Source organism: Silene latifolia, chromosome 8 (genome assembly GCF_048544455.1).
Source record: "Silene latifolia isolate original U9 population chromosome 8, ASM4854445v1, whole genome shotgun sequence".
Classification (NCBI taxonomy): Eukaryota; Viridiplantae; Streptophyta; class Magnoliopsida; order Caryophyllales; family Caryophyllaceae; genus Silene; species Silene latifolia.
In genome coordinates, this window is record NC_133533.1 from 60,337,586 (window position 1) to 60,358,853 (window position 21,268).

Consider the following 21,268-nt stretch of genomic DNA (forward strand, 5'->3'; position numbering starts at 1 on the left):
TTCATCAAGGTAAGCATATTTCAAATTTGGGGGAAGGGGTTTTAAAGTAGGAGTTTGTACCTCACTTTCCTCCTTTGGAGTTTCATTGAGAATTTGCTCCATCTCCATTAGGCATTCCATTCTCATAGCATATTCAAATTTTTCTTCATTCTCATCAATCTCATTACATTCGAATTCCATAATGGATTCCTCTTGCTCTTGAGCTTGTAAAATATCTTCTAGGATGGATTGCTCATCCTCTATAGGTTGACATGCTTCCACAAGGATGTTATGTACTAATTCGGATTGTGCATGAGTAAGTTCTTTGTTAGCTAGAGCGGCCTCAAAAAGATCTACCTCCAATTCCCAAGACATATTTTTAGCCTCACTTGCTTCCAAGGCCTCCAATGCTTGCATGGGATCTTTGAAGAAAGGTATACTTAAGTGGTCCTCTACAAAACAATCTATAAGGTCCATCTTGCAAAATATCAAACAACTTGAAAACAATTAGAACAAACATTGAGGAGCTTTACTTCCCCAAGGCAAAGAAAGACACAACTAATAACAATATAAGAAAATCTAAATCAAGTTAACACCGTCCCCGGCAACGACGCCATTTTTGGTCGGGATATCTAAAATCTTTCGGTTACTTGTCGTTAAGAGCACCTAGACCAAAACACAATTTATAACTTCACAAACAACTCTACAATTAGTAAAGAGGCAAGTAAAGGTCGGATCCCAAGGGACGGGAATTGAGATGAGATTTCTATTGCAACTAGTGGTGTCTTAGGGGTGTCACAATTGGGGTTGATATAGAAGATCACTAAACTAAATAGCAATGAAAGTAAACAAGCAAGATGAATTAAAAGGGATGTAAACAATTGATAAAAGGCACTAGGGTGTCATGGGATCATAGGGGATTCATGGGAATTGATCATACAAACATGTTCTCAAATTATAAGCAAGCAATTATTGTTGTGATGGATTGAGTTGGTTTATATCTTACAATCCTAGGAAAGTTTGGGTCCCGGAGCCGAATCGATTAGATTGTACAACACCTACAAGTCGACTTAGTCTTCCCTACTCAACAACATGCATGGTCTAATGAGACTCGAGTTGGTTTATATCTTACAAGTCTCATTGAAAAGATAGGTGATGGGTAAAAAAATGCAAGGATTCATAGGCTCGCATTTCATCAAATATAACATGTGCATGAGTTGAGATCATAACAAGCAAGCGAATAAACCATGAAAGCATATTAATTTAAGCATGAATCATTCCCCATGTTGGTTTCCCCTAATTACCCATTAACCCTAGCTAAGGAAACTACTCACTCATTATCATGTTGAACATGCTAGCAAGGTTGTCAATCATACCAACAAAGTGAAACATGATGAATAAATGAAAGTAATTAACAATAATTAAAAAGGGATTAAGAGAATTATACCTACTGATGATTCCAATAATAAAGCAAAGAATAAAAGAAGTACTTGATGCTTGATTGGAAGGTTGTCAATCTCCCAATAATAACCCAAATAATCTTCAATTACCCAAAATAAAGGATGAATAAGAGAGAGATTAAGGAAATAAAACTTGTATTAAAACTTGATTAATTGTTGATTACAAAATTAAAGAGAGATTTGATTGATATTAACTACACTAAAGATTGCTAAGAAGAACATGCTCTTCTAATTAGACTAATGGGGTATTTATAGTGGGGATTAGGTGTAGAAATTAGGGTTAACTAAGGGCTTAAATGACGATTAAGTCCCTACTTAAGGAAACGCCGGTCTTTTTGGAAGGATGGGCATCTTTCTTGAAGCTTGAAGAAACGAAATTGGTCTGCCTTGGAATCCGGGCGTCTTTAGCACGAGACGGGCGGATTCGGTGGTATGTGCCCGGGCGTCTTCTGGAGCTGCTGCCCGGGCGTCTTGGTGTGAAGACGCTCGGATTGTGGTGGTGGAGACGGGCGTCTTCTGGGGAAGACGCACGGATTGCTGGGCAGTCTGCTTTCTTCTTCTTTTCTTCCTTTTTCTTCAAAACATCCTTGGGGATTTCCTCGGGGATGCAAGGATCTTTTCTCATCATTGCCCATCTACTATAGTATGTACAAAGGCCTTCTAATCTTGTCTCTCCTTGATGCTTGGTCATTGAACTCAATCAATTTAGTCTCGTCTTGCCATGAAAATGCAAGGTTTGCACTCCTTTCCTACCAAGGGATCAAAACCTTAAAGAATATGCAAAACAAAGAACTAAAGACAATAAATGACCCAAATATGCACTAAAAAGCATGGGAACAAGGCTAATTCGGGGACTAAATGTGCTCTAATTATGGTCACATCAGCAAGTCTTTCGGAGCCTAAAGTATCATCTATTCCCAAGGGTTTCAATCTCCAGACTGAGGATGGTAATACTTTTGACATTCGTCCGTCTTATATCAATCTGGTGGAGAGAAATCTCTATAGAGGTGTTGCAGGTGAAGACCCGAGGAAGCATATGGAGGTCTTTACGGACTACTGTTCTACTATCCCCGCCACAAAGGGGGTAACTCAAGACAAGATTAAGGAGGTGATGTTTCCTTTTTCTTTGACTGACTCAGCCAGGGAGTGGCTGACTGACTTGGACCGTACGGCCACGGGTATCACGAATTGGGAGACTCTCGTGCTTGCTTTCTATAAAAGGTATTTCCCTCCGTAGCGCACTAATCAGCTGAGGGCAAAGATTACTAGTTTCAAGCAGGCACCTGATGAGACTTTCTATGAAGCTTGGTGTCGGTTCAAGAGGTTGGTGAGGTCTCTTCCTCACCATGGTTTTGATCCGTGGTTTCTGTCTAATCAGTTCTACAATGGGTTGTACGATGACCACAGAGCTATACTTGACGCCTCATCCAACAGAAGATTTCAAAAGAATACTGATGATGATAAGGGATGGACCATTATTGAGGAGATGGCGACCCATTATGCTGAATATGGGAACCCACGAGACGGTATTCGAACAGTTCACGCAGTTGACAAGGCAGTTAATACGTGCATTTTGTATAGTCTTTTTAGTCTATTTTTGCACGTATTTCCATGTACTTTTGTACTGTTTATATTGTATTTTGCCCCGAATTGGCTACATTGGTTTGTTTTGTCTATCTTTTAGGAATGAACGTAAAAGTAGTGGAATCGTACCATTTTCGTCCTATTTTGCATGCATTTTGAGGAGACGGGATTTTCAGAACGAGATATTGCATTGGGTTGCGTGAAGGAACGGTCTGCGAAGCAGTCGGCTACGAGTTAAAGTTGTTTCAGAGGAAGAATGCTCGATCGAGCCCTTTTATTGATCGATCGAGTTGTTTTTGTGGCTGAGTTGGTCGATCGAGTGGTTTTTGTGGCTGAGTTGGTCGATCGAGTGGTTTGTTTTACTCGATCGACAGTGCTGGATTTCAGAGTTACTCGTTCGAGTGGTATTTCTACTCGATCGAGTAGATTGCTTGAAGAAGTACTCGATCGAGCTGTTTCAAACTGCTCGATCGAGTGGTTTAGTTTTTAATGGGCTTTAATTAGTCCGTGAACTTATAATTAGCTTATGGATTTAGTTAATTTCTATTTAAGCGTGAGATAATTAGGTCATTAGGACTCTATTCCATTCTATCTTTCAACTTTCACTGCAAACACTACGTTGCTTTTTCCTCTTCACTATAACTTTTGCTTCCGGATTATTTCTTGCTCGGATCTAGTGTTCTTTACGCCGGAATTCTTGCCTTTGTAATCTCTCTCTCTTCTTTAATCTTAATCTTTCATTTATTTACTTTAATTACTTGTTTTGTTCCCTTTAATTTTTGCCCTAATTCATTTATGCACATTTATTATTGTTTTGTCATGTTTAACATTATTTATTTCGTTGTTATTAGTCTTGATAATATTAATAGCATGAGTAGCTAATTTATTTCATGTTGGGATTAGGGGATCCACGATAGAAATGTGACGATGTAGTGAATAGGTTAGATGAATTATTTGTGAGATTCGGTCCCCATGGCAATATAACTGTATTTACCGACTTAGTTGAGTGCACGCTTCTGAGTCACCCTTTAATCTGGTTAAATTTAATCCTGGATCGGAATATTGGACTAAATAGACCTGCTATGAACAGTAGACTACCCTGACGAGGACGGAAGTTAAGTTAGTGGGAATCTAGGATAGAAAGTGGACCGGAAGGACCTTTCCATATCCGTCTCACAGTAATTTATCTAGACTATTTGCAGTTGAGTGACTGTACTACCGTAGTGAAATGAAATCCTGACATGTCCCTTCTTTATTGATAGTTTATCTCTATTTTCTGTCTTCACTGCTCTTTCCTTGCTTCTCTTTCTTTTACACCTTTTAGTTTAGAAAATCAATTATAACCCCCCCCCCCCCCCCCTCCCCCCATTTTGTGACCGAATAGACGGACTCTTTACAGATATCTTACCTCCTTGAGGAGATCGATCTGACTTCCCTAGCTATATAGTTAGTTTAGTTAGTTATTTTTTATAGGTATACGACTAGCCTGTCAAATTTTGGCGCCGTGCCCGGGGAGGCAATTGCCCTATCTGTTTTTTGTTTCGTTTATTTTATCCGTCTCAGGGAATTCTTATTCCTTGAGATAGTTCTTATTTATTTTATTTCAGTGTTGTGTATGCCCAGGTCAAACAGGTTGGAGTTAGTTTCAGCTGATTCTGAGCCAGAGAGACTGTTCAGGCATGGACTCCGTCTGTAAAGAGAATCACGAAAAGAAGACTTGAGTACTTTCGAGCCCGAGCTGCAACATTTCCTAATTACAGAAGATCAATCTTTAGTAGAAGATAATCTCATTTATGTAAACCAACCAGTAAAGATGCCGAATATTGCAAGTCATTCGGAGCCTAAAACATCATCTATTCCTAAGGGTTTCAATCTCCAGACTAAGGATGGGAATACTTTTGAAATCCGTCCGTCCTATATCAATCTGGTGGAGAGAAATCTCTTTAGAGGGGTGGCAGGTGAAGACCCAAGGAATCATATGGAGGTCTTTACGGACTACTGTTCTACTACCCCCGCCACAAAGGGGGTAACTCAAGATAAGATTAAGAAGGTTCTGTTTCCTTTTTCTTTGACTGACTCAGCAAGGGAGTGGCTGACTGACTTGGACCGTACGGCCGCAGGGATCACAGACTGGGAGACCCTTGCTCTTGCTTTTTATAAGAGATATTTCCCTCCGCAGCGCACCAATCAGCTGAGGGCAAATATCACTAGTTTCAAGCAGGCACCTGATGAGACTTTCTATGAAGCTTGGTGTCGGTTCAAGAGGTTGGTGAGGTCTCTTCCTCACCATGGTTTTGATCCATGGTTTCTGTCCAATCAGTTCTATAATGGGTTGTACGATGACCACAGAGCTATACTTGACGCATCATCCAATGGAAGATTCCAATAGAATATTGATGATGATAAGGGGTGGCCATTATTGAGGAAATGGCGACCCATTGTGCCGAGTATAGAAACCCGAGGGACGGTATTCAAACATTTCACGCGGTTGATAAGGCAGTCGTGGCTCAAATGGAAGACATGAATGCTCGTTTTGATAAATTGGAGCTGCATTCTGCTAGGGAGCCTCAGACGATTCATTTGCTTACTAGAGAAGAAACTGTCACATGTGAGAGGTGTGGGAGCAATGACGGTCATACTGCTATTGACTGTCTTACAGAGAAGGAACAGGTTCTTGGTTTTCAACAATACAGGCAAGGAGGGGGTTCCTATTATAATAACCAAGGGGCAGTCCATCCCAATTTGAGGTGGACAAGTGGTCGTACTCACTTGTAGGTTTAGTTTTCGGTTACTTGTTGTTAGGAGCACCTAGACCAAAACAATATTTATAACTTCACAAACAACTCTACAATTAGTAAAGAGGCAAGTAAAGGTCGGATCCCAAGGGACGGGTATTGAAGTAAGATTTTCAATTGTAAGTAACGGTGTCTAGGGGTGTCACAATTTGAGGTTTGAAGTAGAAGATCACTAAACTAAATAGCAATAAAAGTAAAAAAGCAAGACGATTAAAAAGGGATGTAAACAATTGATAAAAGGCACTAGGGTGTCATGGGGTCATAGGGGATTCATGGGAATTGATCATACAAACATATTCTCAAATTATAAGCAAGCAATTATTGTTGTGATGGATCGAGTTGGTTTATATCTTACAATCCTAGGAAGGTTTGGGTCCCGGAGCCGAATCGATTAGATTGTACAACACCTACAAGTCGACTTAATCCTCCCTACTCAACTATATGTATGGTCTAATTAGACTCGAGTTGGTTTATGTCTTACAAGTCTCATTGAAAAGGTAAGTGATGGGTAAAAAATGCAAGGATTCATAGGCTCGCATTTCATCAAACATAACATGTGCATAAGTTGAGATCACAACAAGCAAGCAAATAAACTATGAAAACATATTAAATTAAGCATGAATCATCCCCCATGTTGGTTTCCCCTAATTACCCAGTAACCCTAGTTAAGGAAACTACTCACTCATTATCAAGTTTAGCATGTTAACAAGGTTGTCAATCATATTTATAAAGCAAGACATGATGAATAAATGAAGATGATTAACAATAATTAAAAAGGGATTAAGAGAATTATACCTACTAATGATTCCAATAATAAAGTAAAGAATAATAGAAGTACTTGATGATTGATTGGAAGGTTGTCAATCTCCCAATAATAACCCAAATAATCTTCAATTACCCAAAATAAAAGATGAACAAAAGAGAGATTAAGGAAATGAGATTTGTATTAAGACTTGATTAAAAGTTGATTACAAGATTAAGAGGAGATTAGAATGATATAAACTACACTAGGAATTGATAAGAAGAACATCATTATCTAATTAGACTAATGGGGTATTTATAGTGGGGATTAGGTACACAAATTAGGGTTTACTAAGGGCTTAAATGACGATTAAGTCCTTGAGGAATCGCTCCTCTCAGAAAATATGCAAGTCTCCTTTTCGCCGGTCTTTCCGAGATATGCGCATCCTTCATAGAACAAGGAGAAAATGGAAAGTTGCTGTAACACAATCCGAGCGTCCAAGGCACGGGACGAGCAGATTGTGGCCTTGTTGGACGAGCTGATTGTCTGGCTGGACGGGCGGATTGTGGCGTTTTTGGACGAGCATCCCTCTGGCAAAGACGTTCGGATTCCTAGCCTTGGACGGGCGTCCCGAGGGCAATCCGCTCGGATTCTGGGTCAGCCTCTTCCTTTCTTCTTTTCTTCCTCCTTCTTCCAACAATCCTCGGGAATCTTGTCGGAGATGCAAGAATCTTTTCTCATCATTGCCCAACTACTATAATATGTACAAAGGCCTTCTAGTCTTGTCTTCTCTTTGATGCTTGGTCATTGAATTCAATCAATTTAGCTCTATTTTGCCATGAAAATGCAAGGTTTGCACTCCTTTCCTACCAAGGAAACTAAACCTCAAAGAATATGCAAAATAAAGGACTAAAGACAATAAATGACCTAAATATGCACTAAAAAGCGAGGGAACAAGGCTAATTCGGGGACTAAATATGCTCAAATAATGGTTACATCAAATATCCCCAAACCGAACCTTTGCTCGTCCCGAGTAAAGAGGTGACAAAAACTAGGACCGTTATTTAAACTAACCTAACAGCATAGCCGATATGAGACAATTAGCAGGTCTCACTCCGCCCCTTCAACTCACAACAAGACAACCATGAGGTAGGATGCCTTCTTGCAAGGCAAGGTGGGTCTAGCCAAAATGGCGACACATCCAATCATTAAAGCACACAAGATCAAGTAATGGATGCATCTACAAAAGAATAGCCACTTTCCTCATCTAAGTGGCGGAAATTATCTACAAGGGAAGCAATTCAAGGGTATACACTCCTTCATAGATGCAATTTCTTCAAACTACTAAGCCTAGAAGGATACCAATAAATCACCTCCAAGTTGTGTCAAGCTAGGGTACCTTTGTCCTCAATTGTTAAATGCTTTTGTCAAGAGTAGACTCCCTATGGTGTTAGAAACACTGTAGGATCACGGAATTCCCCTTCTTGCCTAGACAAGAAGAAGGGTCGTCCCCTCTCTACCATGCACAAAAATAGATACGATGGATAAAGAGATCGATAGTATTTGAGTTTCATTTGGTAGTTTGCTTTTGTTGTTGTTTTTTTTTTCCCAATTTCTTGTGGCATATAACATTTGAGAACACTTTCTTTTGCCATTTCTTTTGATTTTTGGCATTTCAATAGTTGACAACTTTTAAACTTTTCTTTTCATTTTTCTTTTGAACATTTTCAAAGTCACCCCAATTAGTAACGAGGGTGCCTTATATTTGAAGCTTTAGGAGTCTATTTTTTCTCCTATTTTCATTTGATGCATTTTGGAAACTTTTTCTTTTCTTTTCTTTTCATTTCTTGAACTCATTTTTGAACAATTTCTTTTTGTGCCCATTCCCTTTGATGACAAAATGTATGGTAGAACATGGATGAATGATGGTTTCATGGTTTCAAGGGTCACCTTGGAATAAACGGTAGCCAAGGAGTTATCACACCACAAGGTACTCTTGACTAGGCCTTAATCCATGGGTCAAAGGATACTAGCATGACACATCCTAGGGTGTTTTACAAGTATTCTAACAAGCAAAGTCTTAAGAAGAAAAAGCATCTACTAGGCCTATATACACTTGTCAAGCTTCCCAAGTAGATGGTTTCACAAAGTTTTTCTAACATGCAACTACATGCCATGATGCAACTAACATATACACATCCTAATGCATATGATTCTACTAACTAGTATGCCAAATAATCTAAATGCAAGTCCTAAATTCACATTGTTTATACCGCATCAATCAAAATAAAGCCACATAGTCATTAACATAAAGAGGAAAAAGGAGATTGGAAAGATCATACCATGCGGTCTTCAATATCCTCATGTCTCGTATGTGGCGTAGTCGATCAATGTGAACAAGGATAGACAAACATAATATATACAAACAATATATACAAGACTACACTACAAGGAAATGAACTTGTTTTTGGATTTTCAATTTTTTTGGATTTTTCGAAATTTTTTGATTTTTTGCATTTTTGAATAAAAGTCAAGTTAGAATTTCCCATCCCCACACTAGTATGGGCATTGTCCTCAATGACCAATATGATAGGAAATTATGCAAGTATGATGCATGATTTCTAAACTAAATGCAAGCTATACTAGGCTACACTACATGATGCATGGGTTTTTGTTATGGCGGAGAGTGTAGTTTAGATTACCTCCCGATGCGTATGCATGTACTTCCCCAAACCAAAATAGACATTATTTCTAATGTCATGAAATTTCGGGGTAGTTCATGCACACGAAATGCAATGCATGAAACAATAAATTGTCATTTTGGATTTTTCATGTGGGAACAATAAAAAGAACACCTTAATGGAGCCAAGGTGTTAGTCCTCCGTGTTGCTAGGACTCTCAAGACTATGATCAAGATAAAATAAAAGGTAAAAGAAGTAGACAAACCTCAAGAGTGTAGGAGCCTCCAAAGTTTGCTAATCCTCCATCATATCGTCATTGTCATCATTTTCCTCCATAGATGTGGAATCATTTCCACTCTCATCTTCACTTTCACTTCCTTGATCTTGCTCACTCTCTTCATCATCTTCATTAGCCTCTTATTCTTCATCTACCTCTTCATCAACACCCTCATCATCGACAACCTCATCATCGACATTCTCATCTTCACCCGGTCTTTCACCACTAGATGTGCTCGGAAAGAAAACTTCCCTATCCGCCCAACTAGGTAAAGGACATGATGGATCAAGTAGTCCTTGCCTAGCTAAATGAAGGAGAGGTGGATATTGGGCCAAGTATGCATCTACTCGATCATTATAAGCTTGTTTGTGCATTTCTCTCATGAGTAGAGTTATGTAATCATTTCCTACTTCAACATCTTTGGGTTTGAACTCTTGATATTTGAATGGGTAGGGTGGTGTGACAATGGAGGAGGAGGGCTCTTCAATCTCGTCCCTTTGTTGACGGATGATGTACTCGGCTTCCTTGGAGAGTGGAAGAAGGTAGTTTGTTAGGTGAACACTCAATCGGCAAATCTTTGAAGGCAAAGTGAAGGATCTAGCATCATTGGTTAGCCACCCATAGTTGGTGTCAAGAGAATCATGCTTGACCCACTTAAACTTGTTAATCATGGCGTCCATATCAATGACATGGCCCCCTTTGATCGCCACATAGGTGTTATCTTTGTTGAAATTTGGGTCAAAGTGCTTGGCCAAGAGAGTAACTAGACTTCCATTTTCAATATGAGCGGCGCCTTCCTTACCACATTCGACATTAAGCCATCTTTCCATCAAAAGTCTTAGAGCATTGTATGGCTTAGTGAATTCCCTTCCTATATTCAAGGCCGACTGAAGTAGAACACAATCGAGCTTGGTAAAATTATTAGTGCCTTTTCTTGCTATTATAGTATTCCCGATGACCTTGTGCCACACTCTTAACGCCCGGATGGTGGACTAATAGAGCACGACAAGCATGAAAGCTCACAAATTTCTTCCCGGAAATTGCCTCCCAAAGAGGAGCGGGGTCATACTTTTCGGGCATCTTGTGATAATATGGTGTATCACTAAGGCCTAATATCTTACTCAAAACATCAAAAGTGATGCGCCTATTCACATTTGCAAGACGAAACTCGATGTATTCTCTAGTCTCTACCTTAGTCACTTTCAATGAACTTATGAATTCCAAGGTAAGGGAGGGGTATGTCAATTCTCTCATGGTAAACAATTTACCCAATCCCATGGCTTCAAAGAAAGCTTTTGTTTGTTCTAGGACACCCAATTTGTTCAAGGCATCTTCACAAATGAATTTGGTGGGCAAAATGGCTTTCTTAGCATACTTGGCAAATGTATTCCTATGGGAGTCGAAAATGAAAATTACCTCCGGATAGTTGGATAATTGAGCGATTTCCGGAGTTGTTGATGTTGTAGCTTCCAAGGGAGGATCTTGTTGTTGAACTTCCAAGTTTGCATTAGAAAACACCATAGCCATTGAAACTTTCTTTGCTTGAAGAGTTTGTTGCCTTTTTGAAAGTGTCTTTGCTTTGAGTGCCTTTGTTGCTCCTTTTGTTCTTGCCATTGTTGATTACACCAAGAAAAGATTGAAAATCTTTAATTTCTAATTATGCCCAAATCGATTTAAGATGAAAGGATGTTGCTTTGTATTTTAAAAAAAATCGACTCAAAGGTTGAAGATTTTGGTGTTTGAATCAATTATTGTTTCAAAAGGAGTGATTAATTCTTGTTGTGAGGAAGTTTTTATTTGTTTTTGTTGAATTTGGTTGAGGAAATCTTGTTTTTGGTGATGGAGAGGATGAGGGTTTTGGGGTTTCTGTGTAGTGTTTGAATGCTTGAATGAATGAAATGAATGTGGGAGGGGGTTTAAAACACCCGAAAAATTCAAACCAGTAGGGGAAAGACGAGTGGATTCCCATCGGGACGCTCGGATTCTGCTCAAATGGGCTTCAGGAAAACTCGCCTTAAGACGGGCGTCTTCCAGAGAAGACGAGTGGATTCTGCAATGTAGGACGAGCGGCTTTCCTCAAAGACGAGCGGATTCTGTTACAGGAACTTTGCTTAATGTGCACTGGCAAAAAGACAAGCGTCTTTCTACAAAGACGAGCGGCCAGTTTCAGACGAGCGTCTTCTTAGCTTGGACGCTCGGATTCTGTTACAGACCAGATTTTTTATTTTTGCAGCTCATTTAGACGGACGGATTCCTCCTCAGACGCTCGGATTCCTGCAAGACGAGCGGATTACCCTTAAGACTCTCGGATTCCTCCTGGTCTACAAGGATTCAGGTCCATCAGTGCACTTGCATAACCCGTGTCATTTTCATTCTTCAAATCCCGTGTTCTTTATTGTAGGGGTACTACAAAGGCATGAATAGCCTAGGCAATTACTATCCCCACACTAAGTTAAAGAACTAAACATCAATAAAATCATTAGTCCCTCCCTCACTTCTCTCAAAAATGATGAATATCTTGATCAAGGCACAAAAATCCAAAAATGACAAAAATGCAATGTAAGAATTAAAATGCAAGTTAGGGAGTTAGAATATTTACAAATGGTAGTTTGGAGAGGACTCCACTAAACTCTCATCCTTAATGAGATGTCATGGGGGCATGTTCAAGGTGTTGTTGATGTTACCCAACACCTTGAAGAAGTAGTCGAAAGCTTGTTCATTATCATGATAAAGATCCTCAATAGATCTTTGCACTTGTTGTCCTTCATGATCGTCTTGATCGATAGCGTTGCCAATATAGGGATTGAAAATCCCTTCAAACTCATCATCCCAAAGACCGCAAACTTCATCTACTTGATCATTAAAAATCTCTTGAGTTGATAGAGACAACTCTCCTCCTTTCTTGTTTTGGGCAACAAGGCCATCTTCTTCCCTTGTCATGGTGAGCTTTTCAAGCTCTCTTTGTTGCTATTCTCTTGCTCTTTTGATGGAGCATCATCAACTTTCTTTTTCCATTGTAATTCCGACTTCTTCCTATCATCCTTCCGGCTATAGTGATCAACCATAAAACATGGTTCATGCAAACGGGGAGCTCTCATGGTCTTGTCAAGATTGAAAGTTATGCTCTCATCTCTTACTTCTAGAGTAAGCTCTCCATGTTTCACATCTATCACCGCACCCGCGGTGTGCAAGAAAGGTCTACCTAGAATGATTGGAATATTGGAGTCTTCTTCCATGTCAACAATGACAAAGTCCACCGGGATGAAAAATTTCCCAACTCTTACGGGAACGTCTTCCCATATCCCTAGTGGTGTCTTCGTCGATCTATCGGCCATTTGGAGTGTAATGTTGGTACATTTAAGCTCTCCCATCCCTAACCTTTTACTCACCAAATACGGCATAACACTAACACTAGCCCCTAGATCACATAGGGCTTTGTTGATCGTTGTGTCGCCAATGGTACACGGTATTGAGAAGCTCCCCGGATCTTTAAGTTTCGGAGGTGAACTCCCTTGAAGGATTGCACTACTCGCCTTAGTGAAGGCGATAGTTTTAAGCTTCTGGATCGACTTCTTTTTCGTAAGGATGTCCTTCATGTACTTTGCATAGGCCGGCACGTGATTGATTAATTCCGTAAAAGGAATCGAGACTTCCAAATTCTTCACAATTTCCATAAATTTTCCAAGTTGGTCATCAAATTTGGGCTTAGCTTGACGACTTGGAAAAGGAAGTCTAATCACAATGGGTTCCTTCTCCTTGGTCTTGTCTTCACTTTTCTTTGAAACTTCTTCTTTTGTTGGTTCTCCATCCTTGGAGTTTTGCACAACCTCTTCTTTGTCACTAGCTTCCACAACTTCACCCTCAACTTTCTTCTTCGGTCCTTCATATCTCGTACCACTCCTCAAGTGAATGGCACTAACCGTTTCATGTCTTGGGGGATTACTTTGAGGTGGTAATTGCCCCTTTTGTCTTTGAGAACTTGAAGATGCTAGTTGAGTCAATTGGGTTTCCAACATTTTGGTGTGGGCTAGGATGTTGTTGATGGTGATGTCCTTTGCTTGACTATCCTTTTGCATTTGAGTGAAAAACTCTTGTTGATTCTTTTGCATTTGGAGGACCGCTTTTTTAACATCAAAACCTTGGTCATTTTGTTGATTGTATGGAGTTTGGTTTTGGTAACCTTTGTTTTGGTTGTAAAAGGGTCTTTGATTTTGGTTTCTCATGGGAGGTGGGGTGTATGTTGGTTGAGGGTTTTGAACATTTTGGCTTTTGTATGAGAGATTTGGGTGGAATTTGGTGTTTTCATTGTAATAATTGGAATAAAGGGTACCACTCTTGTATGCTTGAAAAGCATTCACTTGTTCATTTGTTCCCCTACATTCACTTTGGTCATGTCCCAAAGTTCCACAATTCTCACATATCCCACTTGGGATTGATGAAGACGCTGTCATGGCATTAACATGTTGCTTTGGTGATTTTGAGGCTTCTTCAAGTCTAGCCATAGCTATTTCGAACTTCAAGTTGATGGTATCAATGTGAGCACTAAGTTGAGCACCCAATTGAGTAATAGAGCCCACTTCATGCTTTCCTCCTCTAGTAGCCTTGCGAGGTCTACTATATTGTGAATTATGGACCGCCATTTCCTCAATCTTGTTCCAAGTTTGATTATCGTCAACTTCGGTGAACATACCATTTGATCCCATGTTGAGAATGTTTCTTGAGTCTTCATAAAGACCATTCCGAAATTGTTGAACCAAGAACCATTCGCTAAGTCCATGATGAGGACATGAGCGACAAATTACCTTGAACCGCTCCCAAGCTTCATACAAAGATTCTTCATCTCTTTGCTTAAAACCCGTAATTTGAGCTCTTAGCATGTTAGTCTTTTCCGGTGGGTAGAACTTTTTGTAAAAAGCTAGAGCCAATTTCTTTCAAGAGTCAATTCCGAGAGTAGCCTTATCAAGGCCTTTCAACCATTGTTTTGCGGTGCCAATTAGAGAAAAAAAGAATAAGACCCATCGAATTTGGTCTTGAGTTACACCGGTTTGTGAAATCGCATCATAATAGTCACAAAAAGTTTCCATGTGAGAGTGAGGGTCTTCACTAGGCATCCCCCCAAATTGGCTTCTTTCGACTAATTGGATAAATGCGGATTTTGCAATGAAGTTTCCGGTTAAGTGTTATGGTGTGGGAGTACCATTGGGTAGGTCCTCCTCGGTTGGTACGGAATGTGATGAAAATTTAGGCATTGTGTGTTGGATTTTGTGTTGGGTTCTCCTCACCTTCTCTTGCAAAAGGGTTGACGAACTCAATAGTATTTGGTTGAATATCTACAACCTCACCAATACCTCTCAAAGTTCCTCTAGCAAGTCTTCTATTGTTTGTCAAGGTTCTTTCAATTTCAGGTGTTGGAGCTTGTGTCCTCCACAAATTAGTGTGATAACATTTGTAAATCTCTTACAGGTTCACAAGGGTATACTTCGTATATTTAATCAGTTGATTAACGTTTACCTAATAACGGTTGGATTGCTAGAAAGTTTGACGTTATTATCATACAGATGGCGGTGATCAACTGGTCCCTAAAGGTCACACCTATAGGATGTGTTTGAGAAATGTGGTTATAGAAATATAATCACATTGATGCCCAAAATGACTAAAAAGTTAGTCGATGTGTTGATGAGATAATTATTTAATGAAAATTAAATAATATTAAGTTGAGACAATTAATCAATCAATTCGTAAATTAAATATAATAAGTTATATTTAATTAAATATATATAATGTTAGCTTGGACGAATTAATCTGTTAATTCGTAATTAAATATAATCAGTTGTATTTAATATCAACAAGCTGAATGCATCATAGTGGTAATAGTGAGGGTACACATACCAAGAGGTCATGGGTTCGATCCTCACTAGATGACAATTCAACACATATTATATATTTTTGGAAAGACCAAAAATAAGGTGAATTTTAGTCCTTATTTCGGTCAGCTTGGCCGAATATTAGGAGAGATTTATCTTTCCTAATTGACTCCAAGTTTCGGTCTATATAAAAAGAAAGGGATAAAATTATTTCTACCCTAATGCTTTTTCTTGACCTTGCCTCCTCTCTCTCAACACAAAAACAACTAAATTTTACAGAAAATTTTAGATCGATTATAGCATAATCAAAGGCATATCTCAGATCGTCTTGGGTGCAACTAATAGGCGAATATCAATTTTGATATTGTTCTTAGGCCATATTTGCTAGGACCGAAGGTTATTTGTGAATCTTTTACTTTTGTTTATGTATTTTATTTTATGACCTTCGATCATCTTTGTTAAATCGTTATAATCCTTCTAAATTAAGGGAAGTATACAGATTATTTCCCACAAGTGGTATCAGAGCTTTAGGCTACGATTTTAATTTTGATGATTTTTCATAAAATTTGTATGTGAACAATACGATTTTCGAGAAAAAAAATTAGGGTTTCGAATTTTTTTTGTGGTTCAAAAATTTTTTTTGTGCCATTTTTTTCTTTCTATTTGATGATATTTTTCCATTCTATTTTTCATATTATAGTTTATAATCAGTCAAAATTATCATATGAAGAATTGGTAGTTTTTGATTTAATGCAAATTAAGTTAAAATTAAATGGAATCGTCATGTTTATGATAAAAAGATTGTTTTTGCTATATAGTTTTTGGCATATAAATTGATCATGTTTATTATTTCATATGCTAATCATGTTCTAATAGCAAATGTAAACAATTTAGTCATCAAATCTTGTTTTAGGACATATTGCCGCAAAAGGAAAAAAAAAATAGGAGGCCGTTTTTTTTAGGGTTTACCGAAAAAAAAAAAAAACTTTATTTTAATTTTGTTTTTTGGTAAACCGAGAAAAGAAAAAAAATTAGGAAAGTTTTTTTTATTTGCCTTTTTGCCGAAAAAGAAAGAGAAAAAAATTTATAAAAAGTTTTTCCTTGTTTTTCCTATTTACCGAATTAAAATAGGAAAGGGGCTGTTTTTTTAAATTCAGCCGTGACAGCTGATAAATAAAAAAAAAAAATTGTTTTTCCAGCCGAGACCAATTTAAAAAAAATTGGATTTTGTTTTTTTTATTTTGGCCAATTAGTTATTGTGAATCGGTTCACAATTTAATGATACCGAGTTATTTTAAAGCAGTTTAAAATTTTGACGGATAGAATTCATATTACAAGTTTAATATGGATTAAGTATGAAATTAATGTGATTAAATTGCGAAATTGTCACTTAATTTAATTTAAATAGGTGGTTTGGATAAATTAATCAACATAATTAATGTATTGTATTATGTATGTTTAATTTATTTTAGTTGATGCTTTTAATTTTGTTGAATGAATCGAATGAATGAATTTTATTTACGTATTTAATTTTGCAATCGGTTGTAATTTGTAATACTTAGTGTGGCCTTAGTCAAATTGTGTTTTCGTAATGAAGGAAACATAATTTCTTATGTAATTATGAGATCTCGAATCTCCTTTATTTTAGTTTTGGGTTTTTGAAATTAAAATGTAATTAATAGGTCAATTATGTAATTTTATTTATTGTAATTTCAAAGAAGACTAAAGATGAAGATTCAAGCTCACTCCCGCTACATGGATCAAGATGGAACATCAAGACAAGCTACTCGGGTCCAAGGATGGATTCCAAACTTGTATTTATTGTTCGTTTTGATAGGATAGGCCACACTAGGACTTTTACTATTTTTTTTTTACGTTTTTCATTTTTATTGCTTTTCATTCACATGTTAGTAATTGTATCATATTCCGCCTAAAACCAAACCACCTACTACTACTAAAATGCATGAAAATTGACTCATATAGGTTGTATGTTAATTTTCATGGACATGCAGATGTCACTGTCTTTAAGCCATCACTTTAGTTTAATCATTCTCGCATGCTAGATTATAGTTCACTTAAAATGAATTTAAATAAAGTTGATGGGATCTTCCTCTAAAACAGAAATTGAGATTAGTCTTTATAAGGGCAAACATCTATGAATCCCTTCTTCGTCGGTAGGCCTAATATGACCCCTTCTACGTTGGGTAAGTAGTTGTGTTGACTTAGTTTACCTCAACATCATAGTCCGAAGAGTTTCTCGTGATTGTGATGGACTAAAGATTGAATTTACAGAAATTTATCGACCAAGAATTCTAACGGTAGAATTAGCTAAAAGGTTAGCTTATCAATTTACAGAGAATTGAGTCTTGGGGTCATTTATATAATTCTTGAGGGAGGTCAATTGTATAAATGTTTTTGAGTCTTCGCGTTATGACATTAGTTCATTAGACTTAAAGTAAAAACGATGCACATGCTTATTATTTTATTCTTCTTTCGTAGTGTAGAACACGTTTATTATCAATAATAATGTTACAACAAATGGCTGGAAATAACGCAATCCCAATGCCTAGTGCCACACTAGATCGTTCATCCTGGCTAAAAGTGTTCATGGACCAAATGAATCGGTCCACGCGATCAAGAATGATGGGTCCAACTTTGCGGATCGGGAGGCGGCACTACGGAATGCTTGCCATTGCTTGACGGTAAGCTCGGTATTTAATCGAGCCAATACCGGTCAACCCAGGCCCAAATGCAGGAGTCAACGAGTCACTCGCTTATAGTGACTTCGTTATGGAAGCGGGTGCGATAAAGAACGTACTCATCTTTGCAATGGAAACCAATTTGCAGAGACGCTTCATTGCCAAAAGTGCAAACAAGATTTTCACTATGCTCACTAACGAGTTCTCAAAAGCACCGAGAATCGTTACATATGAGCATACCTGTCGCTTCTTTGATGCGAAACTCCAGAAGGGCCAACCAGTTAGCCCACACATTGATGTGAACATTATTTGCGCACATTTAGTCCCCTAATTGAGCCTATTTTGCATACTTTTATAACATTTCATGACCATTTTATCCGTCAAATCCTTCCTATTTGATTTCCTAGTGCATTTTACATGTTTTGTAGGAAAGAAGATAATAAGGCGGAAATTCCCGTCTTTCGTGCATATTTGGAAGCTTATTGACGATATTTGATGGACTAAGTATGAAGAGGAAGCAAGCATGATGACCAAGGAAGAATAAATAAAGAGTATATGGAGGAATCTTAGGCTTAAAAGCAAAAAGAAAGGGAATAGCAGCTCAACCCGCGCGAGTCAAGTCTATCTGGAGCGGGATACTGTGAACCCGCTCGGGTCGATTTCAACCCGCTCGGGTTGAAGCTCAGGACGCTCGGATTTCGCTCGGGACGGGCGTATTCCTGGACAGGGGGATTTTCCTTGCTACGTGAACTACAAATCAGCCCGTCTTCACCCTTGGACGCCCAGATTTCTTCACATCACGAGATTTTCATTCTTCAAGCAACGATAAGAGAAGCCCTTCTCTCGGAGAATCCCGGAGTCTCCTTGCTCAACTTAAAAAGTGTAATTACTAGTTTAGCCCTTAGTTAACCCTAATGCATCCTCCCTAATTTCCACTATAAATACCCCATTTGTAATAATCAAACCATCAAGTTTTCATATTAGGAATCCTTCCTTAGATTAGATTAGTAGTAGATTAGAATAGATTATCATTTAATCTTTCCACAAATTACACATTAATCTTTCCTTTAATCATTGTTCAAGTTTATTATTGAGGAATTCAAGTTTATTATTGGGTAATTAGAAGATTATTGGGTTTATTGGGAGATTGACAACCTTCCATCAATCATCAAGTTCTTCTATTATTCTTTGCATTATTATTATTGGAATCTCCATAGGTATAATTCTCTTAATCCTTGTTTTAATTATTGTTAATCTTTCTTACTTTTTCATCATGTTTGGCTTTGTTAGTATGATTGACAACCTTTCTAGCATGTTAAACTTGATCATGAGTGAGTAGTTACTTAGCTAGGATTAATGGGTAATTAGGGGAAACCAACATGGGGAATGATTCATGCTTAAATTAATATGCTTTCATGGTTTATTTGCTTGCTTGTTATGATCTCAACTCATTGCACATGTTATGTTTGATGAAATGCTAAGCCTATGAATCCTTGCATTTACTACCATCTCTTATCTTTTCAATGAGACTTGTAAGACATAACCCAACTCGAGTCTCATTAGACCATGCATGTTGTTGAGTAGGGAAGATTAAGTCGACTTGTAGGTGTTGTACAATCTAATCGATTCGGCTCCGGGACCCAAACTTTCCTAGGATTGTAAGATATAACCCAACTCAATCCATCACAACAATAATTGCTTGCTTATAATTTGAGAACATGTTTGTATGATCAATTCCCATGATTCCCCTATGACCCCATGATATCCTAGCACTTTTAATCATTTGTTTACATCTTTCCTTTTGTTGCTTGTTTATTTCCTTTATTAGTTTAGAATCATCAATCCATTATAATTGTGACAACCCCAAGCATAACCATAATTAGATTGAATAATTTGAGTAACCACCGTCCCATGGATCGACCTCGACTTACCGCTAGCTAGTTGTATGTTGAGTATTATAAATGTGTTTGATTGGATGAGTGACGACATCGGACCACATCAAAATGGCGCCGTTACCGGGGACGGTGTTGTTTATTTGAATTGTTCTTTTGTCTAGTTTTAGTTGTGCTTCTTCTTGAGGAATTTTGGTTCCTTGGGAATTTATTTCTTGTACTTGTTCTTTTTCACATGCTCAACATGTCTACATTCACTTTTTGGCAATATGAAAATGAATCATTTGATAAATATGTTGCAAGATTTGAAGATTATATGACTCATGCTTGGCATCATGGTTTTACTATTTCAAATTATGAAGCATGTTGTGTTGTTTATAATGGTATGAACCTTGAAACCCGCAACTTGGCATTTCACTTGAGTGGTGGTAGGATATGTGAGATGAGTTGTGAGGAATTTTGGGAATTTGTTGAGTTCATGACCACCCATTGTCTTAAGCAAACTATACATGACATATTTGAGAATGCCAAGGAAGGAATGGAAGTGATAAAAGCCACATTTCAAAAATTCATTGAGGAAAACTATGATGAAAATGAGATTTGTGAGGATGAGAAACCTTCCTATAACCTTGAGTCAACCCACTTTGTCCACAAAATTACCCCACCTTGGGAAGATGGAGTGCTAGATGAGGAGAGTGATGATGAGGAGGAGTACATTCTTGATTGTGAAACTAATGCTTGGATGCCGTCATCCTACTCTTCTTGTGTTTCAATGAAATCAACCTCCATGGAATTTGATGTTAATGGGCAAAGTGAGAGTGATATGGATGAGAGCTTGAGTGAAAACTCACCCTTTGAGGATGACATATTTGAGGGAGACAATTGTGTTGAGCTTGGTGAGCCTTGCTATGACAACCCCTTTGATAATGGACCTTGTTGGGATGAGGAATTTGATGAGGACATTTGGGAACCTCAAATAGACACCTTTGAAATCACCTTAAAAGATAATGAGAGTACTTGCATCGAATGTGGTGATTTTGACTATTTGGAGGATAAGTTGAGTGAATTGCCAACCAACTACCCATTTCATGGTTCTACCATCCATAATTTCTCTTATGATTTTTGTCATGATGCTCTTGATATGCTTGTTCGGTCTTTTACATGGGCATTTTTCAATTGCATTATCTTGTGTTGCTATGCATGCCTATTCATGTCCCACTCCCAAGAATTTGACCGACTTCTACGTGCTTTGAGTGCTAGTGATAATTTTCAATGAAATTGTTAATTGATAGTTC

The 21,268-nt window shown here is 38.0% G+C and overlaps 3 non-coding genes across 3 annotated transcripts; 1 reads left to right on the forward strand and 2 right to left on the reverse strand.

The window, feature by feature from the left end:
- Nucleotides 1-2,686: 2,686 nt before the first annotated feature.
- LOC141597895 (small nucleolar RNA R71) lies at nt 2,687-2,792 on the reverse strand. The gene has a single exon (XR_012523106.1). It is a non-coding gene; the product is annotated as a small nucleolar RNA R71 (small nucleolar RNA).
- A 2,420-nt stretch (nt 2,793-5,212) lies between these two features.
- On the reverse strand, nt 5,213-5,318 carry LOC141597961 (small nucleolar RNA R71). Its single transcript, XR_012523168.1, has one exon. It is a non-coding gene; the product is annotated as a small nucleolar RNA R71 (small nucleolar RNA).
- Nucleotides 5,319-14,288: 8,970 nt separating this feature from the next.
- Nucleotides 14,289-14,395, forward strand: LOC141598029 (small nucleolar RNA R71). The gene has a single exon (XR_012523232.1). It is a non-coding gene; the product is annotated as a small nucleolar RNA R71 (small nucleolar RNA).
- Nucleotides 14,396-21,268: the final 6,873 nt, after the last annotated feature.